A 24,785-nucleotide genomic window follows, 5' to 3' on the forward strand; every position below is an offset into this window, starting at 1 on the left:
GTGGAGTTTGTGCATTCTCTCCATGTCTGCGTGGGTTTCGTCAGGGTGCTTCAGGCTCCTCCCACAGTCCAAAGATGTGCAGGTTAGGTGTATTGGTCATGGTAAATTGCCCATGGCGCCTACGGTAGGAAATGCAGGTATAGAGTAAGGGTGGGTCTGGGTGGGATGCTCTTTGGCAGATTGGGATGGGCCGAGCCGAATGGCCTGTTTCTGCACTGTACAGATTCTATAAATTGTCAGCTTTGCATTATTCTAGATTCTACTTGTACAATCCTACTCATGACAGAATTACACTTAACTTGAAACACTGGATACAAACTCGCACCCTATATACAGACTGAAGGATGTGCATCAAAATTTCAGAGTCTGTCATCTCAAAATATTAGAATGCTCATAATGCCAATGTTTAGCCTACAGCGAATACATAAATATTTTCATTCTAAGAATAAATGAAATAGAAGGAAAAAGGATAAGTACTAATTGTGGATTTTTCTTTAAAGCCTATTACCTACACAAAATTCTTATCAATGCATTGGATATACATTTCTAACAGCACAAATATGTATCTATTTTAAAGATGTATAAATATTCCCATTTCCAAACCATCATTACTAATTTATTTTACACGAATGAATTGCTGAATGAGCTGAAGTAACAAGCAGAAATGTGTACAGAAGTGAAATTTTACAAGTCAAGGCAATGTGGTCCTAAACACTTGAAATAGCATTAAAAACCAACAACAGTTTGGTTGAATTGGTAGTACACTGACCTCTGATATCTAGTCAGTTCAAACCACATTTTAGAAATCGGGTGCACAAAATAGACCAAATAAAGACCTCGTACAGCTATTCAAAGGCTCTGGTCTGATTAAAAACATTAAAATGTGTTGTGAAGTTGGGTATTGTACTGGTGGACTGGGAGGTGGGAAGTTAGAATTTGGTGTTTGTAAAATGCTGGGGTTGGGGGGCGGGGGGAGACATTGTGTGGTCCCTTTAAAAGACAAATGTGCTTTTTCTATTCTTAGAGATTTAAAATGGATGTCTGTCAGCAACAGCTTGAAAGTCTACAAGAACAGAGTATCCGATTTTAAACATTTGTATCGAGAGGCTGTACAGTTAGCTGGCCAAGCAGCAGTTTTTAACCAAGATAACAAGCTCTTGAATTTAGCCATTCAATTTCAACCACGCACTTAGATTCCAAAAACCAATTAAAAATTTAAATTTGATGGTTTTGACAACACAAGATCAATCCTATCGTAAGACATTCAGATACATCAAGGGTATAAAAGAAGAATGCAGCTGGGATTAGCCCCAGAGCTAACTGGCATCCATCACAGCTAACATCCCTCAGCTCTCAAGAGGGAATCACTGGCTCTCTCAGTCTCCTCAATGCCTTAGAAAGAACAATATCTAAACAAAAGTGCCCACTGCACAAATAGTTAACATTCCTGACAAAAGAAAAATCGACAGAGATGGCATAGAACATTCTGGAAGCAGTCACCTGGCTGTCATTTCAGGAGACTAAATTCCATGATTCACATTTTATACAAGTGGGACTTATATTTATTGGAACAGCATACCATTAAAATCTTGCTTTATAGTTAGGAATAGTCAGTAGCTAGAAGGGATTTATTCAGTGTGTTAATAGTTTAGTTACTTGGTTCACTGTTGAAGTTAGATAAATAAATTGTTACTTGTTGATTTTTAAAGTGAGTGTCAGGGATTTATTTTATTTATCCACTGAAAGTTGCTGAAAGGCAGGTTACACCACTTTTTGCACTCCTTTTACAGATTATAGGGCAAGGTGCTCATCTTTGGGTGTTTAGGTTTTAGTACTTGGAAGGCAGCCAACCTTCATTTTATACCAAAAGGTCATACTCAAAGAGCAGGGAATATTCCTGATGTTCTTCCAATATGCCATCCTCAACCACCAGTAATAAATGAGTCATTCTTCTTGGAACTGCTTATGTAATTTTACATTATACAGCATTGACACTGTGCCTTCAATTTAATGGCTGCTGCACTCCAGAAGCAATTACTGTAAGCGCTGCACTCTGAGCCCATTAAGAAATGCGATCAAGTGCCATTTAAAGGCAACTCTTTTTTCTCCTTTTGGTACCACTGAATATTAAGAAGTTACAAAATAAGTATATTAGAATTTTAAGCCTGCTCTAAAGGTTAAGTGTTGTGCTGCAGTTCAAGTACCGAAACACTTGCTACACAACATGACGACTGAGGGGAAAACAGCAAGGAGGAAGGGGTGGGAGGGTGAAAGAAAGCTCAGTCTGATCTTTCCCCCTTCGACAATGCCTTTTCAGACATAATGCAACTGACCTTCTATGCTAAGAGTAATTAAAAGGCAAGTGTATTTCATAACTAAATGCCTTTAAAATGTTTTAAAGACACCTACTTATTAATTTTCATACAAGCCTCTGCCACCTAAATATTTTCTGAAACAGTCTCAGATTGTCTGTTGATCATGTGACAATCCAGTAGACACTGAAAAAGCATGTACAATTTTTCAATCCTAGAGGCTCAGTGATATAGTACAACCACTCTTCAGTATTAGTGTAAGGAAAGCATACAAAAAGATCCATATCACACAATGATCATTCAGAAAAGAACATTCCCTAAGATTTTCCCACAATGGTTAAAGTGTATCCCCAATGAATTAGAGCTGAGCAGTCAAATTCTCCAAAAGTAAAAAATTCCATTCATTAAAATAAACAGAGAAGCAAAAACCTTCCCTACTTAATTTTAACTCTTCAATTAAATTAGGTTAAAATATCTGATGTACATTTTTTCAGGAGACAACTGGTAAAGATAATACTCATTTTGGGCTGTTCAGCCACTTACAGTAGAAAGTATTGCTCCAATCAATTGCTCAATCTAGCTCTGGTATGCAACTGTATACAGTTGCACAAGTGTTACTGGTGCCTAAAAGAAAACTGCAACTTCAAATTAAAAGTAAATGATGTGAACAAACCGACTCTTAACTACAAAAACTACTGTACCGTTCAGCACAGTTTAAATCATTCGATCCTCCGGTAACTTCACAGGCCAAACCAGAGACCCAGGCGTCTCTACCCGCACATCAACCTATAAGTTTCAAAAGGGCTTTCATTTCCCTTTTTAAAACCTTTGTTGTATGAATCCTAACTTTAAAGCCTACTTATTTGGTGTTAAAGAAAATACACACATTTAGAATATTGTAAAAAAAAGAGAAAAAGCTACTTTCGTTTTTCACCACGTTGTGGGCCGCGTGGGGAGGGGGGGGTGGTGAGAAGAACATGGTTCCCCCAGGCCCTAGTCATAAATAAAACCGAAATTCAAGAGCCCAATGCAGAAAAAAACTCAACAAATACGAGGATCGAACTCAACCGAAAGCAGGCGCCGTGCATTTGCCAAACACAGAGCAAACAATACTCAAAATTATATACAATGGACCCTGAAATATGGACTTAACTTCGGAGGTGAAACAAGTTACTGACCGGCTGAACATGTCCAGCCAATTCCTCTAAGCTGTGCTGGCTGTACAAGTGGAGCGAGCTAAAAAGCTGCTTTCTTACCTCTCTCCGGGGCTTTCAAATCTGATCCAAATTCAACTGGGTGCGGAGTGAAGGGCTGTGTTGTTTTGCAGTGTCTCCAGGATATCGGCCGTGTGAATGTTTGACTGTAGACAGCCCCCGGTGGTTACCGTCCTCCTGCAGTTCCCCACACAAGCCTGAGGTTTCAGTTTACAGAGAAACGGAGCACACTCCACTCTACTCGCCTGCCTCCCTCTCTTCCCAGGGCTTGATAGGCTACATTCAGGTCACATCTCCCCAGCCTCCCAAATTCTTACACAGCAACACAACGTCAAGCCAACCAACAAACAATCCCTTTCCCAGAAATTATCCCACTGGCTGCGAGATGATGATGAAGAAGAAGGGGAAAAAAAAAACAATCAGCTGGTTTACATCACCCACCAACCATATTTTCAACTTGCAACAAACGTCATCTATGCTTTCCTCGCGGGTGCAGTATTAATTCGAAAAGGGGCTGAGTTTTGCAATTTTTTAAAACATTCTGAACGGGGTCACATTAACTTTTTTAAGAAACAATACAATTCTAATTGTTCCTGATGCTGCTTGGCCTGCTGTGTTCATCCAGCTCTATACCTTGTTATCTCACAATTCCAATTGAACTGTTTAGTTAGTTAAATCCTGTATTTTTCCCTCCCTGTTCTTGATTAACAGCACAGCGCAATTATCGCTTCCATACCAGAGTTTGTTTTGTTTATATCCTTTTATTTCCTTTCGTGGGTATTTTTAAATCGACAAGACAGGAAAAGGAATATGACGGGCGGTTGTCACGAGAAAGGGAGAGAACCTTTGGAGTTATTTCGTGAGATTTTTCCAACCTCCGCCCACCGCCCTGAAATAAAAGCACTCAGGCGAAAGGGGTAAGTGCTGAGGTTTCGCTGTCGTGAAGCAGAGAGAATAATTTATTTTTTGGTCATTGGAACATAGGCGGCAACCATTCTAGCCTGCAAAATGAAGTTAAATCGAGAGCAGGCGACAATTTAACAAAATCCCCAGGAGTAACCTCGTCCTTCATGTTGCTCCTGAAAGACCCTTGACGACCCAGCATTCGAAAATAGAACGCGTATGTCCGGCTTCACGTTCCAAATTAGAACGTTCGGTCCCCAATGTTCGAAAATAGAACGGATCGCCGGCCAGTGCCGCGTTCTAAATAAGAACCTTCGCTGTTCCCCGGGTTCTGTCTGGAGTTTTAACGCGTTTCGGAATCGTTCGATTAAGATCGGGAAATGGAAATTTAAGATCTGCCCCTCAGAATAAAGCAAAAGCCTTCCGACCCACACACTCTCTGCCAAAGTCTCTCCGTGAACCCAAACCTCAGGCAATCGCTTCGAGCTGCTGTTTGTACAGTACAGTCTGCTGGGGCTGGGTTGCTTTTTTTTCCGTTGTATTTGATCAGCCTAATTTGACAGCAGGAAATCCCGCCTCTCACCAAGCAGCTATTAGTGCTTGGATTGCTTTTATTAGGTTGACAGGAGGTAGGAAAATGTAATGTCAATGTGGCGCCCTTCACTGTGAGGACGAGAAAATACGTTCCCGTTTATGCACATTTCCCCCTCGGTCCGTATTTGCAGAGCTTGCAGTGGTCAGTTATGGTACCACTTTATTAAATGCGCATGATTCATCCTCTACTCCATGCAGGACGGTAAGTTAGATTTCAATGAAATCCAATGGCTCCAAACGGGATGTACACCGAGACAGACATTGGTATGCTATTGCAGAGAACCGAACTGCTTTTTTTGACTCTATATACAAATATATATATTTTTATGATTTAACAAACCGAGATAAACATCGTTAGAAATCGCACTGTACCAGGTTAGAATCCAGGAGGTTTATTTGAAATCACAAGCTTTCTAAGCATCGCTCCTTGGTCATTTCACTTTCTTGACTTCACCTGACAAAGGAGCAGTCCTCCAAAAGCTTGTGATTTCAAGTAAACCTGTTGTAATATAGCCTGATGTCATGCAATTTCTGACTTTGTCCACCCCAGTCCAACACTAACTGTACTTGGAGAAACATCAACTCAGGTGAAAAACAGTCTTGAGTCTGCCTGAAACTTACTGGTCTTCCAGACCAAGGAGTTACAGATTGGCACATTCCAACATCTAGGACTACATGCTGAGGGATGTTCAGAGTTTATCGTCAAACAAATTGCTGTGGGTCTGGACTTACTTGTAGGCAAGACCTGGTAAGGATGGCAGTTTCCTTCCCTAAAGGATATTAGTGAACCAGATGGGTTTTTCCAACAATCAGCAATGGATTCATGGTTATCATGAGACTCACTTTCAGATATTTATTGAATTCCTATTCCACCATCTGCTGTGGCAATATTAAAACCCGGGTCCCCAGAATATTAGATAATAAAATGTGAGGCTGGATGAACACAGCAGGCCAAGCAGCATCTCAGGAGCACAAAAGCTGACGTTTCGGGCCTAGACCCTTCGTCAGAGAGGGGGATGGGGGGAGGGAACTGGAATAAATAGGGAGAGAGGGGGAGGCGGACCGAAGATGGAGAGTAAAGAAGATAGGTGGAGAAGGTGTGGGTGGGGAGGTAGGGAGGGGATAGGTCAGTCCAGGGAAGACGGACAGGTCAAGGAGGTGGGATGAGGTTAGTAGGTAGCTGGGGGTGCGGCTTGGGGTGGGAGGAAGGGATGGGTGAGAGGAAGAACCGGTTAGGGAGGCAGAGACAGGTTGGACTGGTTTTGGGATGCAGTGGGTGGGGGGGAAGAGCTGGGCTGGTTGTGTGGTGCAGTGGGGGGAGGGGATGAACTGGGCTGGTTTAGGGATGCAGTGGGGGAAGGGGAGATTTTGAAACTGGTGAAGTCCACATTGATACCATATGGCTGCAGGGTTCCCAGGCGGAATATGAGTTGCTGTTCCTGCAACCTTCGGGTGGCATCATTGTGGCAGTGCAGGAGGCCCATGATGGACATGTCATCAAGAGAATGGGAGGGGGAGTGGAAATGGTTTGCGACTGGGAGGTGCAGTTGTTTGTTGCGAACTGAGCGGAGGTGTTCTGCAAAGCGGTCCCCAAGCCTCCGCTTGGTTTCCCCAATGTAGAGAAAGCCGCACCGGGTACAGTGGATGCAGTATACCACATTGGCAGATGTGCAGGTGAACCTCTGCTTAATGTGGAATGTCAAATAGACCTCCTCCCACCCACCCTCCTGCACTAGAATACACCTCCTCCCACCCACCCTCCTGCAAAAAACTAGAATACACCTCCTCCCACCCACCCTCCTGCAAAAATTCCATCCCCTATTCCCAATTCCTCCGCCTCCGCCGCATCTGCTCCCACGATAAGACATTCCACTCCCGCACATCCCAGATGTCCAAGTTCTTTAAGGACCGCAACTTCCCCCCCACGGTGATTGAGAACGCCCTTGACCGCGTCTCCCGCATTTCCCGCGACACATCCCTCACACCCCGCCCCCGCCACAACCGCCCCAAGAGGATCCCCCTCGTTCTCACACACCACCCTACCAACCTCCGGATACAACGCATTATCCTCCGACACTTCCGCCATTTACAATCCGACCCCACCACCCAAGACATTTTTCCATCCCCACCCCTGTCTGCTTTCCGGAGAGACCACTCTCTCCGTGACTCCCTTGTTCGCTCCACACTGCCCTCCAACCCCACCACACCCGGCACCTTCCCCTGCAACCGCAGGAAATGCTACACTTGTCCCCACACCTCCTCCCTCACCCCCATCCCAGGCCCCAAGAAAACTCCCTAACCGGTTCTTCCTCTCACCCATCCCTTCCTCCCACCCCAAGCCGCACCCCCAGCTACCTACTAACCTCATCCCACCTCCTTGACCTGTCCGTCTTCCCTGGACTGACCTATCCCCTCCCTACCTCCCCACCCACACCTTCTCCACCTATCTTCTTTACTCTCCATCTTCGGTCCGCCTCCCCCTCTCTCCCTATTTATTCCAGTTCCCTCCCCCCATCCCCCTCTCTGATGAAGGGTCTAGGCCCGAAACGTCAGCTTTTGTGCTCCTGAGATGCTGCTTGGCCTGCTGTGTTCATCCAGCCTCACATTTTATTATCTTGGAATCTCCAGCATCTGCAGTTCCCATTATCCCTCCCCAGAATATTATCTGGGTCTCTGGGTTAACAGTTCAGCAATAATACCACTAGGCCATTGCCTCCACTTTAGTGTTGGAGCTTCTGTTATGTTTAAAGTTTCAGCCTTGGCAGTTATGAGACAGCAACGCTACTGTGGTGTCAATGGTGCTATATTGGTAGTTGCAACAAAATGAGAGACACCGTTGCACATGAGGCATCTGATGGAGATGTCTGGTACTCGACTTCCTATGTGGCATTTCTCCACAGTGGCAACCTTACAATGTTAATGCTCTCTCTCTCTCTCTCTCTCTCTCTCTCATAGGAGCATGAAGCACTGAGTAAACAATGGTGCACACCCTGGCAGAACACCACAGATCATATATCCTCCTTCAGCACTGAAACCAGGTCTTCTTGAGCCACTCATGGGCTCTGACTTCTGCAGCCATACCAATCCAGACTGCCAATGTTGCTTGGGTTGATCTTTTTATTGTCATCCATTTGGAAAGTAAATTCCTGTGCTTCCTGGAAATCTTTCAGCAGAAGAACCTCTTATGAAGGCATCACTGAGTCATAGTGTCACTTTATGCCTGGTCTCTGAGATCTCCAGGATTGTCTGGGGCTGATGAAGAGAAGTTGAGGAATACACTTGCAGAAAGTGAAATTATGTCCAAGTGCCTTTTTAGATATGGAGCCTGGATTGTCCTGGTGGGTTTCAGAATTCCTTGCCCACAAAATGTGGAGTTCTACCCGTGCACACACACCTAATAGGCTGAAAAAGTATAATTTCAAGAGAAAATGTGGCCCGTCCTCCCAACTGAAGCAGAAAACCCTTCCACCTTTAGGACCATGCTCCTGCCCCAGGTGTCTGCCATTGGAGAAGGTCTTTGTAAAAAAAATTTCCAAAGACCAACACTGGACATGAAACTGAAAATAAAACCAAAAAAATAGCATTGAATCTGAATTGTTATTAAGATGTCCAGCACCACCACCCTTGTAATTTGGACATTTTTCAAGATGTTGCTATTTATTTCCCTACGTTGTCTATCTCCATATCCTTCTCTACAGTAAACAATGGTGTAAAATATTTGTGTAGTATCTCCCCCACCTTCTGCTGTTCCACACATAGGCGGCCTTGCTGATTTTTAAGGGGCCCAATTCTCTCCCATGTTATCCTTTGGTCCTTAATGTGTTTGTAGAATCTGTTTGGGTTCTCCTTAACCTTTTTTTCCCCCAAAGCTATCTCATGTTCCCTTTTTTCCATCCTGATTTCCCTCTTAACTATACAATTCTACTGCCTTTATACTCTTCTAGGGATTCATATGATCTCTGCTGTCTATGCGTGGCATATGCTTCCTTCTTATTCTTGACCAAAACCTCAATTTCTCTAGTCATCCATCATTCCCTACGCCTACCAATCTTGCCATTCACCACAACAGGAACATATTGTCTCTGAATTTTTGCAATCTCATGTTTGAAGGCTTCCCATCTTCCAGCCGTCCCTTTATATGCACACGTGCACCCATTCGACTTTTGAAATTTCTTGCCTAACACCGTCAACATGGGCCTTCCTCCAATTTAGAACTTTAACTTTTAGAGCCAGTCTATCCTTTTCCATCACCATTTTAAAACTGATAGAATTGTGGTTACTGGCCCCAAAGTGCTCCCCCACTAACACCCCAGTCACCTGCCCTGCCTTATTTCCCAACAGTACATCAGTTTTGCACTTTCTCTAATAGGTACATCCACACACTGAATCAGAAAATTTTCCTGTACGCACTTCATAAATTCTTCTCCATCCAAGCCATTTACACTATGGCAGTCCCAGTTTATGTCTGGAGAGTTAAAATCCCCCACCATAGCCACCCGATTATTCTTGTGGAGAACTCCTTACAAATTTGTTTCTCAATTTCCCACTGACTACTGGCGGAGGGGTCTATAGTACAATCCCAACAAGGTGATCATCCCTTTCTTATTTCTCAGTTCCACCCAAATAACTTCCCTGGACTCATTCCCAGCAATGTCTTCCCTAAATACAGCTGTAATCTTATCCCGAATCAAAAATGCCACACATTGCCTCCCTTTCTATCCTTCCTACAGCATCTATACCCTGGAACATTAAGCTGCCAGACCTGTCCATCCCTGAGCCATGTCTCTGTAATAGCTATGGTATCTCAGTCCCATGGTGCTAACCATGCCCCTAGTTCATGTGCCTTACTTGTTAGGTCTCTTACATTAAAATAAATGCAGTTTAATTAATCAGTCCTCCCTGATTCTGTACTTTGTCCCTGTCTGTTTGACGTTCTCCTTTTCCCAAATCAAATCAGTCTCGGATTGATCTATTTTCTCACTATCTCCCTGGGTTCCCAACTCCACCAACTGATCAAGATCCCTTGGTAATCTCAGCCTTCTTCACTGTCCACTACAACAATTTTGGCGTCATCCACAAACTTACTAACTATGCCTACTAGAAAATCACAGAATCCCTACAGTGTGAACACAGGTCATTTGGCCCAACAAGTCCATGCTGACTCTCCGAAAAGCATCCCACCCAGACTCATCTCACTACCCTTTCCCTGTAACTCAACGTTTCCTATGGCTAACGCACCTAACCAGCACATTCCCGAACAATATGGCTAATTTAGCATGGTTAATCCACCTAGCCTGCACACCCAAGGACTGTGGGAGGAAACCAGACTAATTTAAATCCTGCCAATCGGCTCTAGCAAATCTCCTTGCCAGTATATTACTGCCCTTCCAATTCAGGTGCAATCCGTCCTCCTTATACAGACACTTTTACCCCCAGAAGATATTCCAGTAATCCAAAACTGTGAATCCTTTTCCCCTGCACCAGCTCCTCAGCCGCACATTCATTTGCTCTATCCTTCTGTTCCTACCATCACTTGATCAGGTCCCAGCGATTTATCTACCTTTATGTTTTCTAAGATCACCAGCCCTTCCTCTTCTGTAGTGTGAACTGTTGTCAAAACATCAATTTATTTCCCGATGTTCTCTAGCCTCCATTTCCGTTTCCACAATCAAAACTTACATGAAAATAATCATTTACTATCTCTCCCATCTCCTGAGGTTTAACACAAAGACAATCTCGTTGACCTTTAAGGGGTCCTACTCTCTCTTTAGTTGCTCCTTAATGTACTTGTAGAATCTCTTTGGATTATCCTTAACCTTATCTGCCAAGGTGATCTCATATCCGCTTTACCTACTTGATTTCCCTCCCAGAATGCCCCTACACTCTATATTCTTCAAAACATACATTTGATCCTATTGTCTACGTCTAATATATGATTATTTCTTATTCTTGACTAGGACCTCAAATCATTATTCATCCATTGCTCTCTAATCTTACCAGCCTTACCGTTCACTCTAAGAGGAACATAATGCCTTCTGTACTCCCATTAGCACACTTTTGAAAGCCTCCCAATAGTCAGTTGTCCCTTTACCTACAAATAGTCTACTCCAATTAACTTTCGAAAGTTCTTGTCTTGTACCATTAAAATTTAAATAGATGCAGTTTATTGCATAATAGAATAGAGGGCATTAAGTCTCATCTGCCATTCAATTAGACCATAGCTGATCTGATGATCCTCAACTCCACTTTCCTATCTTTCCCTGTAACCCGTGTTTCTCTTACTGGTTAAAAATCTGGCTATCTTGACCTTGAAGAATTTACTTACTGACCCACCCACAACAGTCCTCTGTGGGAAAGAATTCGGCAGATTCATTATCTTCTGATAGATTCATCCTCATCTCTCTCCTAACTAGGTAACTTTTTAATCTGAGATTGTGTCCTTTGCTTTTAGACTCTCCCATAGGGGGAAACAACCTCTTCATGTCTACCCTGTCAAGTCCTTTGAGAATCTTTGATTCAATAAGATGATCTTTCAGTCTTCTAAATTCCAATGAGTACAGGCCCACCACTCAATCTCTCCTCATAAGGCAGCCCATCTACAGCTCGTGAACAATCTCTAGATTGCCTCCAATGTTAGTATATCTTTTCTTAGATAAGGCACATAAAACTGTTCAAAGTATTTCAGCTATGGGCTGACCAGTGCCTTGTGCAGTATTCGCAAAACCTCCTTATGTTTATACTCAATTTCCTTTGAAATACAGGCCAACATTTCATTTGCCTTCAACAAAGAAGCTGAAAGAACTGTCAGTGCTGGAAATTACGAACCAAAACCGAAATTGCTGGAAAAGCTAAGCAGGCTTGGCAGCATCTGTGGAAGGAAACAGTTCAGATTTTGAGTCCAGTGAGCCTTCTCAGGCCTGCTGAATTTTTCCAGCAATTTGTTTTTATTTTGTTTGCCTTGCCTCCTCACCTTGGACGATAACTTACATGATTCCATCCTGCTTTCCCAGTACTGGAAAGCAAAAGGACATTTCATCTCAACTTGATGTTGCTTGACTGTTAAACAGCCTCCGCCCTGCATCTCTCTAATGAGGCAATAAGCTCAGAGTTAAGGACTAACCCTTTTAAGACAGAGATAAGGAAGAATTTTACCCTTGGAAAATAGTTAGACTGTGGAATTCTTTACCAGAGAGGCTATCAGGACTGGATAGTTATATATGTTCAAAGCTGAGAGTGATTGAATTGTAACAAGTATGGGGAGCCAAGATTTATCGTGAAAAAGCAGTAAAGTGGAACAGAGGATTATCAAATTAGCCATGATCTAATTGAATGGAGTGAGCTGCCAGAGGAAGTGGTGGAGGCTGGTAAAATTACAACATTTAAAAGGCATCTGCATGGGTGTGTAAGTGGAAAGGGTTTAGAGGTACACAGGGCGAATGCTGACAAATGGGTCTAGATTAATGTAAGATATCTGGTCGACATCGAAAAGTTGGACTGAAGGGTCTGTTATTGTGCTGTACAACTCTATAACACTACGACAGAGCACACTTGATGGCGGAACAAACTCGATGGGCTGAATGGCATACTTCTGCTCTGACATTTTATGATTGTATTTTTGTATTGAATTAATAGAAATGCTTAAAGAAATGTGAAAAAACAAACATGCTTCAGAGCGGCCCACAGCTTGGAGACTGTTGACCAATCTAACTTGGTTGCTTCGGGCCAGGCAGCTTCAGAGGAGCAGGAAAGTTGACGTTTCGGGTTCGGGACCCTTTTTCAGACCCTTTATCTGAAGAAGGGTCCCAACCCGAAACATCAGCATTTCTGCTCGTCTGATGGTGCCTGGCCTATGTTCCTCCAGCTCCACACTGTGTTAGCTCTGACTCTAGCAACTGCAGTTCTTGCTATCTCTAACTTGGTTGCATTGCTTTTTTTTCAAAAACATGCTTTATTAGTAAAAATATCTTTATGTGCGTGTGAAGAAACAAACAAACATTGGAGTTTGTGATAATGGGAACTGCAGATGCTGGAGAATCCAAGATAATGAAATGTGAGGCTGGATGAACACAGCAGGCCCAGCAGCATCTCAGGAGCACAAAAGCTGACGTTTCGGTGATGAAGGGTCTAGCCCGAAACGTCAGCTTTTGTGCTCCTGAGATGCTGCTGGGTCTGCTGTGTTCATCCAGCCTCACATTTCATTATCAAACATTGGAGTTTGACTCTATCCAACAAACAAAGCAAAGGCATTTCTTGCTGAAAACAAAAACAGTTGGAATACAAAGTGGGGTCAGGCAGCATCCATGAGATAGAACAGGCTACTGTTTTGAGTCTCGGTGATGGCTCACCAAAGCTGACATTTCTTACTTGTACAAAACTATATTTACAAGCATTTAAGGCATAGGGCAGCGATTCAATGACTAACTGAATGATCCTCCAATTAAGATAACAAGGTGGAGAGCTGGATGAACACAGCAGGCCGAGCAGCATCAGAGGGGCAGGAAAGCTGATGATTCGGGCCTAGATCCTTCTTCAGAAATGGGGGAGGGGAAGGGATTCTGAAATAAATAGTGAGCTGGGGGGAGGCAGAAGGAAGATGGATAAAGGAGCAGATAGGTGGAGAGGAGACAGACAGGTCAAGAAGATGGGGATGGAGCTAGTAAAGGTGAGTGTAGGTGGGGATTTAGGGGGGATAGGTCAGTCCAGGAAGGACGGACAGGTCAAGGAAGTGGGATGAGGCTGGTAGGTAGGAAGAGGGGGTGGGGCTTGAGGTGGGAGGAGTGGATAGGTGGGAAAAAGATGGACATGTTAGGGAGGCGGGGACAAGCTGGGCTGATGTTGGGAAGTGGTTGTTGGGGGGAAAGATTTTGAAGCTTGTGAAGTCCACATTGATGATCTTTTGAGTTTAGCTCCATTTTGAGGTCAGCTCTGCCTGTACTGGCTGCCTCACATGTGCAGGCCCATTGGCTCAGGGAGGCTTCACGCTACACTGTAATGGTTTAACAACAAGCAAGACCAAATGTGACTGAGATTTCTCTTAAGTTGGTTGACATGGGCAGGCTTTCCACACTACACTAAGTGTTTCAGCAAAGAAATGTCTTGGCTGTCAAAAAGAGGCAAGTAACAGAAGAGGTTTGTACTCAGTGGAGCTTTGAAGTAGTCTATGCCAACGGGTCAATGCTTCATATTTGTGTTTGTGAACATGTGTGTCCCTATTTTGGCTTATGAGATTGTGCCCATGAATGTAATTCCAGTAGGTTGGGGTATTAATGAGTATTAATAAATAATGAATGAACACAAGAGAGGTTCCCAATGATAAAGGGTCAGGAAAGGTGATCCAGATAAAAACTTAATAGCAAAATCTTAATGTGCTATCAGAGATTGCCTCCAACCCAATTAAGTTCCTGCTTGTCCTTATAAAAGCTTTAAGTTAAGCCCAGCAAATTCCATCCCTGGTATTCCATTTAACTATTTTAACTGCAGCAAAAGTTGAGTTGTTGGAACTCGCCTCAGTTCTTTGGCCTACGTGAGGGAAAGTCAAACAGAAATACTCACTGTTTACTTCATAATTTTTGGATATTGTATGACTGTTATCAAGTAAGGTAAGCTCTGCCTCCTGGGACACAACTATTTAAAAGTTCCTGGAACAGGAAAAAATATTTTAAGGTTTCTTCCCTTTATTCGGATAACAAAGCTTGCTGCAGAGACTCATGTGACTTATTGTGATGATAAATAGGCTTTTCTGTTGGTAACACGACCTCATTAAAAACTCTCAACTTGCTCATAATCTACAATACCTAACATTTTAAAAAACAAGATCACCCTTTCACCATTAGGTCACCAGACTCATGACAAACCAAGCTTAGATTTCACATCTTTGCCAATGAGTCACTGATCAGTGGAAAACAAAATGCTTTGATGAACAGGATGACAGGATCCCAATTCATAGTTTAAACAGATGCAAGAATGTCAAGTTATTCTGTAAATGATATTTATATTTTGTGAAATGGTAAAGAGCATACAGATTTAAATAACTTTGATTTATAATTAAGCAAATCCAATCAATCCTAATATGGAGTGACTAGACAGAGCAAAGAAGCTCTGATGAAAAAGGGTCATCCTGTTGAATAGTTAACTCTATTGATTGCATGCCCAAGGGCTTCAATCAAACTTGCTGCTAACATAAGGTTTAGACAATTAAGAACAAAGTATGTTATGACTAAGCTTGACAGTAATTGGTTAGCACACCATTAACTTACAGTATTCCGTAAAATACAATGAGTTGTTGAGTTTAAATACTTTACAACTCCCATTGTGCTTGGAAATGGGTCACTGGTGGCAATAAAATAAAAGTAAATTCCTCCCACCCAGTTATCGAGGATTTTGCTAACCTGAGTTGTCAGAGCGTATAATTCCTTATAGCCAGACCTTCTGTCTGAAAAGGACAGGAGCTTCATCACGTCAGGGTCAGGTCATGTCATTACGAGTACTGAAGCCATTTTCTGACCTGACAGCCTGATTAATGCCATTTACTACATCTGTCCACCAATGATAAAGGAATTCTCAATTAGCTCTCATGCAAAACTGTAGGCAGCTTCTTGCATTAGTTTAGAGACGGAGAGACATTAATGGACTTGAAAGTGATTTAGTCTCAAATAGAGATTCTGATCTTCTGAAAGCAAGTTCTACACATAGCAGTGACGTATTTGCACTACTTCTCTTGATTAAGATTCTGCATTGGTGCTATTAGATTCTTTGTCCAACATCCAGCCTCAAAGAACCAAAAAGTATTCTAATAAAACATCAGGAAGACCAAAACCTGCTGTTTATACCCTCCACCACATAGTCTAGTGTCTAGTCATTGATTACATCCCATTCCCAAGTGTTGTATTCACAAAATCATTTTCTCAGAATGAGTAGACCTTCCTCCCCCAAATCTCTATCATGAATTCTATCTGCACCCAGCTCAATACCATAATCCATTTTCCCCTGTCTCAGTCCATCCACAGCTGAAATCCCCATTCATGTTTTAGACATATCCAGGGTCCACTGTTCCAATGGCTTTTTGTCTGGATTTCCATCGTCTACACTCAGCAAACTGCCTAACCAATGCTGCCCATCTCCAAACACACAGTAAATCTTGTTCACCCTCTGCTCTAAGCTTGATAACCTATATTGGCTCCCAAATATTTCCATTTTAAAACTCCAATGCATACTTTTAAAATGTGTATCCTGGTCCCTTTCCTGTATCTGTACCTCCTCCAAAATTACAACCCTCTAACTCTGGCATTATACCAGTCCTCTCATAGTTGCATTGATAGGAATCCTGCATCTGTCAAACAGATCTGTTGCCATTTTCTTGGAACTCCTAGATGTATTTATATTGTGTCAATAATTCCCAACAGATTCACTTTATACAAAATTATAGGCTGTCTATTTGGGGACAAGGACCATCTTGCATGCACGTGATTTCTTTTAGAAACTCATATTTAGCTGAACTCCACTGCAGTTCAATCCATGGATTAATTGAAGTCAATCCCCATAATACCTGCTGGGTAAGTTCAAAGGAAAGAGAAAAAGTCTTAAACCAATTTAGGAGAAACCTGAACAATTACTTTCCCACTTTCAAAGGCGAACAAAATTAAGGAGAGTGGAAAACATATCCCATCAATGTCCACCTAATTTATGAGATGACATAGCAAGGTTTATGGACGGCATGTTCTTCTCATCACACCCTCTCCAATGAAAACGTCAGTCAGCAACTCACTGACTTTAAAATAGCCTTTCCTGCCGCAATAATCAATGTGGTGTATATTTAATGACATGAGAGTGGGACTTCTGCCCAGCAGAGACAGGGAGTCCTCTCGAATACTCCTGACTGATCAGACTGGTGAGCAGCTGTTTTCCCAGCAGCGCCAGAAGCAAGTCGTGGCCACTGCTTGGAGTATTATCGGTCCCTGAGAAGAAGGACAATGTCTCACAAACTTAAAACTAAGTCTCTATTTTGGTGAGTCAGTGATTGCGGACCTTAGCAAGAGGAGTGGGGTGAAGTCTAGGCCCAAAACGTCAGCCTTCCTGCTCCTCTGATGCTGCTTGGCCTGCTGTGTTCATCCAGCTCTACACCTTGTTATCTCAGCCTTATAATTGACCCCGTTTGTTCATTTTCTGTCACACAACCTCATAAGCGTTCCCAAAAATGATTGCAGTTTTTTTCATGTTACTTAATTTTGCTCTGCTCTGGGGGAAGAAAAATATGAATTCACTATTGGACAGTGATCTCCATTAACAAAGGGGCATAAATTATGATGGCATTGAGGATGATGAGGAAGCAGCCCGGTATAGATGCTGCTTGAAACCAAAATTGTTCAACTGATTCTCATTGAAGAGAACAGAATTTCGGCCTGATGTAGTGATTGTAAGGAGGTTAGTCAGGTGGACCAAACAGAATATGAATTCCCTGACTGGAGCTGTTAATCTGGTCCAATCAGGGAGCCCTGGCTGACAGATATAAACAGGAATCTTGGAGGTTCTGAGGGAGATGGATCAGTGTCAAGGACTTTCCATGTGTAAATAAAGGTTGGCTTGGTGACAGGATACTGGCCTCTGTAATTATTTCAACAAACACCACTTCTATCCTTAGCTTGTGTTCCAGCCATTCTACCGCACAATCAACAGTATCTGCCAAAATACCAAATTCATATTCGAGTCACCTAACATTACAAGGCCACCGGCTACTACAAGAGTCCTCAACATACATAAGAATTTCAAAAATTGTATTATAGATTTACAGTAAGGCCAGTAAATTATTTTTCTTGGCGCTGTGCTACCCTTATTGTCAAAAATGCTCTCTCACCTACTCAAGTGCTTCTACAATCCCAGTGGCAGCAACACAGGAGGAAGGAAGCTGCCTTGGCTCAAGTTACTCATGCTTCATGACCTCATGAAGCTAGGGCCGAAGGGGGCCTAAAAGGCCCAGCCTGTAGGCTGCAACAACTCAGTGTCCACTATGGCTGTCTGGCCAAACTTGTTTTGACTGGAGTAGAATGTGATTCGGGAGGGCACAAGGATTCAAAATATTTGCTATCATGAATGATCTTCGATTCCTATTGTACGATCATTCCTGCTGGGGTTACAGATTCATAATCCCAGTCATCCATTTTCAAAATAGACTCTAGGAGATTGGTTGCCCCAAGTGAACCCCATATTAATCGATTTCACAGCCTTGCCAAGGCCAAGGAGATACTTACATAGTGTCAACAATGCTGCACTTCAAGTATCTATTTTTGATGTCATACACTCCTGTACAGTGAACAAGGTGGGGTGGATGAGAGGTGTGGTAATATGTTGGCATTCTAATAATCACACACTCCATGATTAACAGGAGTGTGTGTGGCTGCCAAGTACAGAATGTCATACAAGTCAGCAATGCAGTATCCTCTCAGGGGGTACACTATTTAGAAGCTCCAAGAGACAGCCCAATACTTTTACTGGTGCACCGAACTTATTTTTCTCGCTATGTTGGAGTCGGAGAAGTCTGCATTTGTGCCCTCTTCAGCAGAAGGCAGATATGAGCTGTCACTTCAGTTAGCTCATTCTTCAGTTTCCTACACCCTCCAATCCTTCATACTTAACTTGTCTGCAGTGCATTTTCTTCGAACTCATTGTCAAAGTCACAGGAGAGGCAGATTTCTATTTTGCTGAGATATGAAGAAGAGATAGTGCATCATCTTCATTGTCAGAGTCTCTCATATTAAAAGCCACATCTTCTGACTGAGCTCAAGAAAAAGAGAGAGAGGGATGATGTCACAAGGGTGTAGTTGTGAAGCAGCAAGAGTCCGAGTGGGGATAACATTGTGCCGCACCAGATGACCATGTACAGTTGGTTAGTGGGTACTTGACTGAAAGAGTTAACTCAAAAAGTGAGGAATATGCTAACGCAGAAGTCTAGGTTCACCATCTCCAATTGAACAATGTCTTCCTACTATATGATTAGTGGCCTTTACTTGGGAGGGAGTATTTGCAGAGTGCCAGCATGTCCTTGGCTGAATGTTTTCCACCCAGTTTCTCTGCCAGACAGTTCAGAAATTAATTATTTGTTCAGGCAAAAAGCTTTCAATGCTCACCAGTCTCAAGTCAGCTTACCATAGTGCACAAAGATAGGAAGAAGCAGAAGGTGACCAAGAGAGATTATCTGAGAGAAAAGTAACAGTTTTTTTGAGAGCATCAATGTGATCAGAAACAAGGTATTGAATCCTTCCCTCCAAACTTATGCAAAGCAGCAAAGGTTAATAGTGCCAGTATGATAGTGTGGTCCTGTAGAAGTATGCAAAAGGAACAAGAGATGTGAAAGGGAGTCTTACCCTGCAATCTCTGGTGTTATTATGAAATTTCTCCTGCATTGTAACTGTGTTCTAGTAATAATGCCATTAATGATTGCATATTCTGCCTACTGTCACAATATCTGTTCACTAGCTTGCTTTAGTACCAGCTTCCTCCCATGAACACTCTCCATTAACCTCTCCTCAGAGGTTTGGGACACTGTCAGAACTCTGGCATCTTTCTGCTGTTTCATAGGACAAATGTCCTGCTGTTTCGAAGTGCTGAAGAGCTTGCAACAGCACCTGGATTCTCAATACCTCATTGACAAGTTGCCTATAGGGAGAAAATCTTTCATGTTTCCTCCCCCCTTTTACTCAAATGAATTAGGAACAGCCTGGAAACTGGAACAGGTCCCAACCCACTTATCTGTTAAGCCATCCCAGTGGCTCCCAGCAGGAGACCAAAATCAACCCAGTGTTACCAAGATAGTAGGAACTGCACATGCTGGAGAATCTGAGATAACAAGGTGTAGAGCTGAATGAACACAGCAGGCCAAGCAACATCAGAGGAGCAGGAAAGCTGACAGAAGGGTCTAGGCCCGAAACGTCAGCCTTCCTGCTCCTTTGATGCTGCTTGGCCTGCTGTGTTCGTCCAGCTCTACACCTCGTTATCTCCAACTTTACCAACTTTTGGGGACAGGGATAGAAAACTGGCAAAATAGTACCATAAGGTGCCAGCTAGCTCGCTAATTGCCTTGCCATCACCACACCATTTTACAGAAGTGGGAAAGGTGGCAGACACTGTAAAACACTTTGGAACATCTGGAGGTATAAAGGACACTATAAAACTGAAAATCGCTCTTCCTTTAGTTATCTTCAACGTCAAAGGGTCAAGGAACATTCAGATGTGGAGAAACATGCACATAAAATCATAGATCATAGAATCCCTACAGTGCTTTGGCCCAACAAGTCCACACCGACTCTCTGAGCATCCCACCCAGACCCATTGCCCTATAACCCACCTAATCTACACTCTATGGGTAATTTAGAATGGCCAATCCACCTAACCTGCACATCTTTCGACTGTGGGAGGAAACTGGTGCACCCGGAGGAAACCCACGCAGACACGGGGAGAATGTGCAAACTCCCCACACTCACTCGAGGGTGGAATCAAGTCTGGGATCCTGTGGCTGTGAGGCAGCAGTGCTAACCACTGAGTCACTGTTCAGAGTTCAGATGGATATAAGGGATGGAACTATAAAGTTCGTTATAGATTTGAAATAAGAACACCCAAAATTCGATGTCGCTGAAAGAGAGGTCAGAAGAAAAAAAATCAGTAAGGTTAAAATCAGTTTTTGTCATTGAATGGCATGGAAAACTGATCCATCAAAACAATTAGTAGTTTCTCTTTTCTCCTGAATTACATATTTCTAAAGTTTTAGTTGATCACTGACTGATGTGACAACAAAGGTATTAGACGCAACACATTTCCCAGTCTGGTGGATCCTCAGCCGCAAACGTGAAAAAAGCATTCATTCTCAAAGTTACTGAGCTAGACTTTTTCATACCGACAAAGGTCACGAGGTTTCTGATTCCTGGATGTAAAGTATATTTTTAATCTAAATGGGGGTGTGACTGTGACACCATTAATAATCAATAATAACGTTAAACACATCCCACAGTCGCACAGTTTAAATTAAATGTTCAAAGTGATGGTTTATCCACATGACTAAAATCAGAGAAATATCTTTATGATCAAAATGTTCTCTATATTTAATATAAGGAAAGGTTCCATTCAAAAATTAGTTAGCTGGTCAATCTCAACCTTTGAAATTATTTCCAGAGGTGACTTCAGGAATCAATTTCTGATCATGAGATTGAAGCAAAAAAGTAATCAGCAAAAAATGATTAAGCAGCAAAAAAAAAACTGGACCAGTGGTTAGCCAAGTTAAACTGTAAGAGGGAAGAACTGGGCCAATCATTAACTTCCCAAACAAAAATCACAAATATCGTAGATTAACATGACAGTAAGAAAAGTGTACTTAATTCTAAATGAAAATAAATAGTTTGGAGGGATAAGGAAAGCCTTTGCTCAAGAAACTGCAATATCTTGCTGCACAACCTATGAATTCACTGATTATCTCCCTGGGAAAGTTCCCCCTGAAGCTATAGCAGTGCCAGTGGTAAGTGGATAGGAGTCATGGCTTGCCTAATCACTTGTAACAGGATGGGTTAGCTCTTTTGGCTGGATAGCTGGTTTGTGATGTGGAATGGTGTCATCATTACAGAGTCAATTTCTGTAACAGCTGAGGTTACTATGAATGACTCACTTTTTCAATTTCTCCCCTCACTTGAGGCAGGGGCAACCTCGTCTTAAACCACCAGCTGTCATCTGTATGTAATGAGAGAGTAACACAATGGTCCTCTCAGACTATGGCAACCCTGAGATCATCCAGTCTTGGCTGTACCTGACCGTAAGTACCCTTCCTCACTGAGGTATTTGGACTTTCAGACAGGATTGACACAGTGCTACATGGCAGGATGGTTAGCAATGTTTGGGATTGATTGGTCCTTGGCAGCATGGATTACAAATTGGCTGAAAGATAGGAGACAGACAGCAGGTACTGATGAGCATTTCTCAGATTGGAAACAAGTTCAAGTGGTGTTCCTCAGGGATCAGCATTGGGACAGTTGCTTTTTCTGATTTATATAAAAGGTTGAGATGTGCATTGAGGGCAAAATCTCTAAGTTTGCAGATGATACTAAGCTGGGTAGAATAGTGAATTGTGAGGATGACGCAGAGCAACTTCAGAAGGGCATTGGCAAGTTGCCTAAATGGTCAGACATCTGCCAGATGAATTCCAATGCAGAGAAATGTGAGATGATACATTTTGGTAGAAGAAACAGAGACACAATACAGACTGAAATGGTACAACTTTGAAGGGAGCACTGGGGCAGAGGGAGCTCAGGGTTAACATACATGATTCTCTGAAAGTGGCTAGGCAAGTTGAAACAAGTAGTCATTAAAACGTTGAGAGGCTTCTTGCATTTATGAATAGAGGCATAGAGTGTAAAAGCAATGTAATGATAGTACACCTCAACAAAATCATTAGTTAGGCCACTTTTGGAATATTGTATTCAGCTTTGGGCACATTATTTAATGGGAGCATGTTAAAACCCTGGACAGAATGCAAAAGAAATTTACTAGTATTATACTAGGAATTAAGGATTTTAGATGCAAGGAAAAGGTTAGAGAAATTGGTCTTATTCTCCTTGGAACAAAGAGGATTAAGAGGTGACCTTTTTGAGGTGTTTAAAGTTATGAACAATTTTGATAGGATGAAGGAAATTCTGTTTCCACTAGATGGTATGTCAGCAATTAGGGGTCACCAATTTCAATAGCGTTGAGAAGAAACTTCTTTACTCAGAGTTGTTAGGATTTGTAATGTGCTACCTGGGAGAGGGGTGGAGGCAGATTCCATAAGAGGTTTCAAACAGAGCTGGATATATATTTGAAAGTGATGAATTTAGAGGGATATGGAAATAGGATTGGGGAATGGGACCAGCTGGTTGACCCTTTTGGAAACTGGTACAAACACAATGGGTCGAATGGCCTCCTTCAGTATTGTAGGATTCAGCGATTTTAACTGCAATGAGGAATTCCGAAGTTATGTTGCAGTATGAATCTAAAATGAACATCAATATATTTCTGAAGGACATTACCATGTCAAGTTGACCAAATCTGTACATTGATTTAATCCTACAGAGGAGAAAATTGTATTGACATGTTTGGGGTTTTTATGTGTAGGAGTGGAATTTGCCAGGTTTGAATCACTGAAGAGATTGAAATGGATTTTAACATTTATGGATGGGTTGATAACCTTGCCAGCAGGTTGTCAGCCTATTTTCAAACCCATCTTTTTCTTCAATGAAATAGAGATGTCTAACAACAGGTAGGGGGTCAGAGGTTTACAGTAAAATGTACTGGTATCTCAATGCCACATGCCTTTATCCCTCTACCATCACTATGTGAGCTGTTGTCAGTCACTATACCTATCAACATCCACATGAAAATTCAACAATCAGTATCAGTAACCTACTTGGACATGGAAAACATTACAGTAGTAATAAGGTTACATAATTCAACAAAACAGAAGATTTTGTTCTTTCCAGAAGCTGGAAAAGCTCAGTTCTGGCAGTTCTGAAGAAAAAGAATCAAAGTTAATTTTTAAGATCCAGTTACCCTTCCTCAGAACTGTCACTGGGCCCAAAACATTAACTCTGATTTTTTTTTCTTCACAGATGCTGCCAGACCTGCTGAGCTTTTCCAGCAACGTCTGTTTTTGCTCCTGATTTACAGCATCTGCAGCTTTTTTGGTTTTTACTCACGTTACCTAGTAACTAAAGTAGGAACTCTAAGGCCCCAGCCAATGATGTGTGGAGAAAAGTTGAAATTTCATAGTGGGAGTTGGAGAACTTGCACTCACTTAGATAACAAAACAACGAAAGATAAAGTTTGTATCCATAATAGTGACCATGAACCTAGAAGATTGTTGTGAAAACCCATCTGCTCCATTAACCGCCTTCTGGAGCAAGGAATCTACCAACCTAACTCCAGACACACAGCAATGTGATTGACTGAACTGCCTTCTGAAATGGCCAAGGAAGCCTCTCAGTTTTATCCAAGAATTCTCAAAGGCATTTAGGGATGTAAAATTAACACTGGCCTTACAATTGGCATCTACATCCCAAGAATTAATTGAAAAATTACCTGACATCTTCTCGTCATCTGTACAGATTTTCCAGGTAGAAACCGAGAAACTTTGTCTCTTCCTAGTTTGCGAATGCTGGTACGCAGCTCCAAAATGTTGTTCCTTTTAAAGAATAGGTAATGCATTGGCATTATTGCACGCATTTCTGTATGTACCAACCTGATAAAGCAAAGGCCCAAATCTTCCAATCATGGTCAAATACATTATTTCCAATCCTGATTTGGCAAAAAAACCGTTTTGATATTTCAGCCTAAAATTTCCTGGTCAGGAATCTTCTGTTCTAAAACAGCAGAGACAAATCCAGAAATGCTCGCAGCCAGCAGAGGAGTGGATCACCATGGAAACCACATCTCCTTTTCAGCAGGGAATGCTGTATTCTGTGGTTAACTGTAGCCTCAGAGTAAAGATCATTCTGTCAGATAAATGTGGGGTTAAGATAGTAAGTGAGTGGACATTGGATGCTGTGTGGAAGAGGGATCAGTATGCTCGGTAGGTGAGGAGGTTAAGGTGCTAAGTAGACGAGAGGGTTGGGGTGATAAGTGGGTATTGAAAGAGATGTGTATCAGGGAAGTGGATGAGTGCGTATGCTATTCTAGGGGCAAGCCAGAGATGGTGTCAGATGCAATGGTTTTGAGTCAGGGAAGGTTGTAGGTTGGTGAGGTGGGTGAAAAGAGG

General features: G+C 42.4%; 1 protein-coding gene and 1 long non-coding RNA gene across 3 annotated transcripts in view; one reads left to right on the forward strand and one right to left on the reverse strand.

The window, feature by feature from the left end:
• Window positions 1-24,128, reverse strand: part of LOC125454788 (ETS-related transcription factor Elf-2-like) — a 138,441-nt gene extending 114,313 nt beyond the window's left edge. The window contains exon 1 of one of the 2 annotated variants that reach the window (XM_048536022.1): window positions 24,110-24,128. The gene's annotated coding sequence lies outside the window, so the exon portion shown is untranslated. Of the gene's footprint in view, window positions 1-3,568; window positions 3,657-24,109 lie in introns of those variants that run through there. The other variant, XM_048535997.2, reaches the window with a different exon arrangement.
• Window positions 3,735-8,611, forward strand: LOC125454844 (uncharacterized). The gene is made up of 2 exons (XR_007248108.1): window positions 3,735-4,443; window positions 7,979-8,611. It is a non-coding gene; the product is annotated as an uncharacterized LOC125454844 (long non-coding RNA).
• Window positions 24,129-24,785: the final 657 nt, after the last annotated feature.

This window comes from Stegostoma tigrinum, chromosome 1 (genome assembly GCF_030684315.1).
Source record: "Stegostoma tigrinum isolate sSteTig4 chromosome 1, sSteTig4.hap1, whole genome shotgun sequence".
Lineage (NCBI taxonomy): Eukaryota > Metazoa > Chordata > Chondrichthyes > Orectolobiformes > Stegostomatidae > Stegostoma > Stegostoma tigrinum.